The 6881-nt window shown below is 39.0% G+C and overlaps 1 protein-coding gene and 1 pseudogene across 1 annotated transcript in view; one reads left to right on the forward strand and one right to left on the reverse strand.

Annotated features, from left to right (window-relative positions):
* NELL1 (neural EGFL like 1) overlaps positions 1-6881 on the forward strand; it is a gene marked incomplete in the record, with an annotated part of 909119 nt that overhangs the window by 82116 nt on the left and 820122 nt on the right.
* Positions 3481-5253, reverse strand: LOC106734714 (26S proteasome regulatory subunit 4 pseudogene; annotated as a pseudogene).

Below are 6881 nucleotides of genomic sequence, written 5' to 3' on the forward strand. Positions count from 1 at the left end.
GGGAAATCTAAGAAACGAAATTGTCCAAGGCCTTACAGTAAATTTTGGTGATGTGGGAAGCAAGGCATGACTACATAAAAAGTTGAAGAAAATAGATGAGCTGAAGAAATAGTGAGTAGTGTGACAAATCAGTGGGTAGCTAATTTCAAGATGTCAAGGTGTTAAGTTTGCTGAATACAGTACAGTAGGTCAGTAGTTAAGGAAGACCACATAGAAAAATGGCTCTTAAGAACAAGCAGATTTCCTTCAGGTGAGGAAAGAAGGAAGGAAGAACATACCAAGCATGAAGAACAAAGTACACAGTCAGAGATGAGGAAATGTAGGGAGAAGCAGGTTTTTTTTTTCCCCTGGTGGGAAGTGGCAGTAAATAGAGCAATTTGACTGAAGCAGAGCATCTTTCCTTGCAAAATTTCAGCAGTTGTGAGGATCAGTAGTTCTGTCTTTTTTTTTTTTTTTTTTTCATGGTTGCATTTGCTCTCAGTCTCTAAGGGATCATAATCCTTTTTTGGGAATGTCGTCAGCACAATGTGCTGTTTCTGAGGCAAACCAGATATAGCAAGGTGATGCGTAAGTCTGTAAGAGGTATGGGTTAGTTCAAAGGTATTCTTCCGGATGGGAAAAGATATTTTCCAAGCTTCATAATTATGAATAGGCCTTGTCCTTGCCTTGTTAGCCTGTGGATTGCATGTGAGGGCTTCCTTGGTATAAGGGCCATTCTAATGTCCAAGGATAGAGTGTAGAACTTCAGATGTTTTCTCAAGGACTGCAAAGGAGAACTTCACAAAGCAGGTAAGCATGGGCCTCAGAATCAGGCTGATGGAGGCTGGAGTTTTAGTTCTAGCTTTGTGACACCCATTGTTTAATGTCTTGGTGCCTCAATTTCATTGCCTATAATTTGTGGGTAGTAGTCTATTTGCAGGATTGCTATAAGGACGAGAAAAGATAGTGCATGTTGAGTGGCTACCTCTTAGCAGATACACTTTTTTTTTTTCTTGTCTAAGTCTTAAAACTCTAGCTGTTGAAGTTTTCTTGTGGAATTAAAAAAAATTGCACTTTGGGAAAGATGTTACCAAAAAAGTTCATGTTGCCACATGGAGTCATCTGAGTCCATTTTCTTTTACATCATTAGCAGGTTTATGATAGAAACCAAGGGTGATTGAATAGAGTCATCTGATCATTTTTTATTGAATAGGAACCTTGAGTCTTGACTGAAAAGCAGAATAAGTATGAAAAAAAATAGACAATAGATCCCCTCCCCCTGTGGATTTTATGATGCTCTCTTCCAAGTTTCTTTCGTCTAATCAAGGCATGCTATATAGGATCAACTATGAATCTGTAATGTACTGACCATGGGTGATACACAGGACCTGGTTTCCACTCTTAAGAAAATCTCTACAGATTTGCCTTTGCTGGTCATATCATAAAAAGGAAATTGTATACTATATGATCCATTGTGACCGACTGACTTCACTTAGAATGTTTTCAAGGTTTATTTATGCTGTAGCTTGTGTCACTAGTTCATTTATTTATGTTGCAGAATAAGCTTTGAATGGATATAACACATATATCCACTTACCACTTAATGGACATTTGAATTATTTCCACTTTTTGGCTATTATGTATTATGCTGCTATAAACATTCATGTACAAGTTTTTGCGTGGACATATGTTTTTATTCTCTTGGACGTATGCCTAGTTGTGGAATTGCTGAATCAGGTAGCAACTATATATTTAACTGTTTGAGGAACTGCCAGGCTATGTACCAAAGTGATTGCATTGTTTCACATCCCTATTAGCATTGTATGAGGGTTCATATCTTTTTTTTTTGATTAATTTATTATTATTCTTCAGTTTGACCTGAGAGAGACAGAGAAAGAGAGAGGAAGGGGGAGTGAGAAAGCAAGCTGCCAGGTCCAGGACTCATACCTTAGTCAGCCACATGGGAGTTCAGTGCCTTAACCACATGCCATCTGCTGGCCCCTCTGCATATCTTTTTAAAACTAGCCTATTATCTCCTTTTGATTGCAGTAGTTTTCTGTTATCCTTTGGGAATATGTTTCAAGATCCTCAGTGACTATCTGAAACAATGGATAACACCAAGCCCTATATATACTATGTTTTTCCCGGTACACATATTCCTGTGATAAACTTTAATTTATAAATTAGTGTAGTAAGAGGTTATCATTAATAACAAAATAGAACATTTATAACAAAATAGTACAATAAAAATTACATGAATATGATTTCTCTCTCTCAAAATACCTTTTACTGAACTCACCTATTTTTGGACCACCGTTGAACATGGGTAACTGAAACAGAAAAGTGAGACCACAGGAAAAGGATTAATTGCCTAATTCAAAGTCACGAAGATTTACTACGCGTGCGCTCACCAGACAGACAGAGAGAGACAGAGAGATAGAAAGCGAGAAATCATCTCCCAGAGGGGATGGCCACACTGCAATCCCTTCTCCTCCATTACCCTCTTGGGATCTTGGACATGCACACACACGCGCGCCCGGCGTGAGTTTAATCCACTGGGTCCTGGACTCGAACCGCGATCGACTATGTGGGAGTCCAGCGACATAGCCATTATGCTAACCGCTGGTCCTCTATTATGATTTTTCTTCTAAAAGTTGCATAGGTTTAGCTCTTTCATATATTTTTAATTAATTTTTTTTATATGATGTGAGGTAGAGATCTAACTTTTTTTTTGCTTGTGGATATCCAGTTGTCCCAGTACCATTTGTTGAAGACTATTGTTCCTCCAGTGAATTGTCTTGATATCTTTGTTGAAGATATCAGTTGACCATAAAAGAGAGGGTTTATTTCTAGATTCTCAATTTTCTTTCATTGATCTAAATGCATATCCTATGGCAGTACTATTTTGATTGCTGTAGCTCTGTAGTAAGTTTTGAAATTGAGAAGTGTATGTTATCTAACTTATTTATAATATTGTCTTCATTATTTTAGTTCCCTAGAATTTCTATGTGGGCTTTAGGACCAGCCTGTCTATTTCCTCTAGGAGGTCAGCTGGGATTTTGATAGGGCTTCGATCAAACCTGTAGATCAATGTAGGGGAGGATTGTTATAACAATATCAAATTGTCTCACCCATGATCCTGGGGTTCCTTTTTATTTATGTCTTCCTTTATTTCATTTAACATTTTGTTATTTTCTTTTTTAGTTTTCAAAGTATAAGTTTTTCATAACTTTTATAAAGTATAGGATTTATTTATTTATTTATTTATTTATGTTAAGTATAGGATTCTTTTATTTATTTATTTATTTATTTTTGTGAAAGAGCATGCTTTATTGGGAAGAAGAGTGCTGCACACTGAGCAGCAGACAAAAGCTGCCCAGTGGACATCCTCCATGTCAAATTCCAGAAGACACATGAGAGGTTTGTAGTAAAAATCAATCAGAACATGGATTCTTCTGGGAACTTGCCCAACCTTGTTCCTCACCCATGTCAGGGAAACTTTTATCCACTTTCCTGAAGGTGATGGTGTTCACTAGAGATAGAGCTCCTCAAGGGTACTTGTTTTTTTTTTTTTTTTTTAAGAACATTTTCTTTAGATATTTTTGAAGTCTTCATTTTTATTTTCATTCTGCATTCTCTCAAGGCCATAAGACCAGCTTCTGTACATATTGCCTTGATGTTTTGCACCACACAGGTTATCCTTTAGCCATGATCAGGTTGTCCAGGGTTACATTATTGGCCAGCATCATCCTGCTTGTATGAATCTGAAAGATGCATGTCTTGGTCTTTTCATTGGGTAGGGGAAACTCAATTTTCCCATCAATGCAGCCTGGTCTGATAAGCACTGTATCCAAAGTCTCTATTCAGTTGGTGGTCATAATAACTTTCACATCTCCTCTTGAATCAAATCCATCCAGCTGGTTCAATAGTTCCAACATTGTTAGCTGAATTTCTCTTTCACCACCGGAATTTGAATCATATATTTTTGTCCCAGTTGCATCAATTTCATCTATAAAAACAATGGATGGTGCATGTTCTTAAGCAACTTGAAACAGTTCCTGTACAAGTTTGAGTCCATCACCCAGGTACTTCTGAATAAGTTGAGAAACAACAACTCTCAAGAAAGTGACTGAAGTTTGGTGGTGGTGGTGGTGGTGGTGGTGGTCGTCGTTGTCTTCTTCTTCTTGGTCTTCGTCTTCTTGGTTGTCTTTTTTTTTTTTTTAAGAGTTTTTTGCCGTCGTCGTCGTTGTCTTCTTCTTCTTCGTCTTCTTGGTCTTTTTTTTAAAAGAGTTTTTTGCTATAGGATTCATGTGCTCGCCAGACAGACAGAGAGAGACAGACAGAAAGTGAGAAATCACCCCTCAGGGGGTATGGCCACGCTGCAATCCCTTCTCCTCCATTCTCCTCTCGGGATCTTGGACATGCACGCACATGCGCCCAGTGTGAGTTTTAAGCCACCGGGTCCAGGACGCGAACTGTGGTCGACTACGTGGGAGTCCGGCAACACAGCCATTCCGCTAACTGCTGGTCCCCTGAAGTTTGGTTTTCACCTGCTTTGGCTTATGAGGTTTTACCTGTGTCAGAGGGACAATAGAGAATGATCCTTTAGGGAACTTTATACCCATCTCTTCATAATACTCAGGGTGCGTGAGAGGAAGCTCCACAGATTTCTTAATCTTTTGGATTTGGTTGTCCAACCCTCCAATATCAGCATAGGTGTCCTGTGGGGCCTTTTTCACCTTCATCATTGTGACCAAAGGATCTGTGTCATCCATCAGCAGCCCTATCACTGCAGGCACTGTGTGGTTGAGCAGGACCTAGCAGCCTGGTTCCAGAAGGTCCTTGTTGACAAATGAAAGAATACTAACATATGTTCTGAGCCTAGAGATGTAGATGTGATAGCATGACTGTCATCAATGATCTCTTCTAAGTTTCTTACCAATATCAGGGTCCTCAGGGTCATCTACTTTTGATCTTTACTCCTCTTGCTTTTCTTCTAATGGTTTCATCTGTTCCTGATTTCTAATGGATTCTTCCATGAGAAGATAATCTTTAATTCTAATTTCAATCACTTTAACTGGCACTGTGTATGAGGTGTCACCAGTGGCAGTTTGTTGATAGCATCTGATCCCTTAGTTTTCTTCTCTCCCTCCCCCCCCCCGCCCCCCACACACACACTCTAGTTGGAACAGGAGGTTCATAATTCTTTTTCTTGTCCTTGTTATCCTTCTTGCCACCTCCAGAACCATCACTACCACTGTGACTTTAACCCATTCTTGCTTTGGCTACTCTCTGTTATTTTTATTTATTTATTTATTTAGAGAGATTTTTGCTATAGGGTGCATGCACTTGCCAGAGAGACAGAAACAGAAAGTGAGAAATCATTCCCTCCCACTGGGGATGCCTTGCCACAGTCCCTTCTACGAAAATCTCCTCTCGGGATTTTGGGCACAGCATGTGCCCAGCGTGCATTTCAAGCCACCTGGTCCAGGACTAGAACTGTGGTTGACCAAGTAGGAGTCCAGCAACATAACCATTAAGCCATCTACTAATACCTCATTCATTTTTGCCAGCAGATACATGTGCTCAGCAGAAAGTGGGAGAGGGAGAAAGCATTCCCAATGAGGCATGGTCACACCATGATACCGTCTCTATTTCTTCAGTCTGTTGGGATTTTGAGCACTCATGCACATGTGCTAGGCATGTTTTTCAAGCTGTCAGGGCTGATATTTAAAGTCAACCATGTGGAATCCACTTAACCTCTAGAAAGAGAGTGACCCTGTTTTATTGATTGATTGACTGATGCTATTATAAATGCAATTTTTGGGACCAGCAGTTGGTGTAATGGCTATGTCCCTGGACTCCCATGTAGTCGACTACGATTTGAGTCCTGGATCCAGTGACTTAAACTCATGCCGGGCATGTATACGTGCGTGCCCAAGATCCCGACAGGAGAATGGAGGAGAAGAGATTGTGGTTTGGCCATCCCCTAGGGGGTGTTTTCTCACTTTCTGTTTCTCTATCTTTGTCTTTCTGGCAAGCACACGTGCCTTATAACAAAAACTTCTCAAAAAAATAAATGCAATTATTAATTTCATTTTCTGTTTGCTCATTGCTACTATATAGAAATGGAATTGATTTTTGCATATCAGTCTTGTGTCCTGCAACCTTGCTAACCTCTTTATTCTTACAGTTTTTTAGTAGATTCTTAAGGACTTTTTCATACAATATTATTTCATTTACAAATAGAGATATTAATTTTATTTCTTCTTTTCCTACTTGGATGCCATATATTTTATTTTCTTGTCTAATTGCCTTCATTGGAACTTGCAATACAATATCTAATGATGTGAGAAGAATAAACATGCTTGTATTTTTCTTGATCTAGGGGTTAAAGTTTCTAGTTTTCACCACGAAGTATGTTAGCTACGGGTTAAGTTCCCTTTTTGTAGATGTTTTTCTAAATCAGGTTAAGGATGTTTCTTTTTATTCACAGGTTTTCAGTGTTTATATAATGGAGAGATTCTTTACATGCTACTTCTGTATTTATTGGGAAGATAATGTAGTTTTCATCCTTTGTTCTATTGATGTGGTGTATTATACTAATTGATTTTTGGATATTATACCAAGCTTGGAATCTCGGGATAAATTCCACTTTGATTATGTTGTATAATTCTCTTCAACATTATAAATTTCATTTAAAAGTATATCATGGAGGATTTTTGTGACTATATTTATAAGGGAGATAATGGACTATAGTTTCTTTTGATGTTTTTATATGATTATCAGAGTTTAAGCTCATTTTTAAAAGGTATATGGAGCCCCAGGGAACCCGTGCGCCGAGCGAGCGCTGGCACCGGGCGGGCGGAGCAGGCCTCTGCGCCGGCCCACATGGGCCGGCC

This window comes from Tupaia chinensis, unplaced genomic scaffold (assembly GCF_000334495.1).
Source record: "Tupaia chinensis unplaced genomic scaffold, TupChi_1.0 Scaffold000196_1, whole genome shotgun sequence".
Classification (NCBI taxonomy): domain Eukaryota; kingdom Metazoa; phylum Chordata; class Mammalia; order Scandentia; family Tupaiidae; genus Tupaia; species Tupaia belangeri.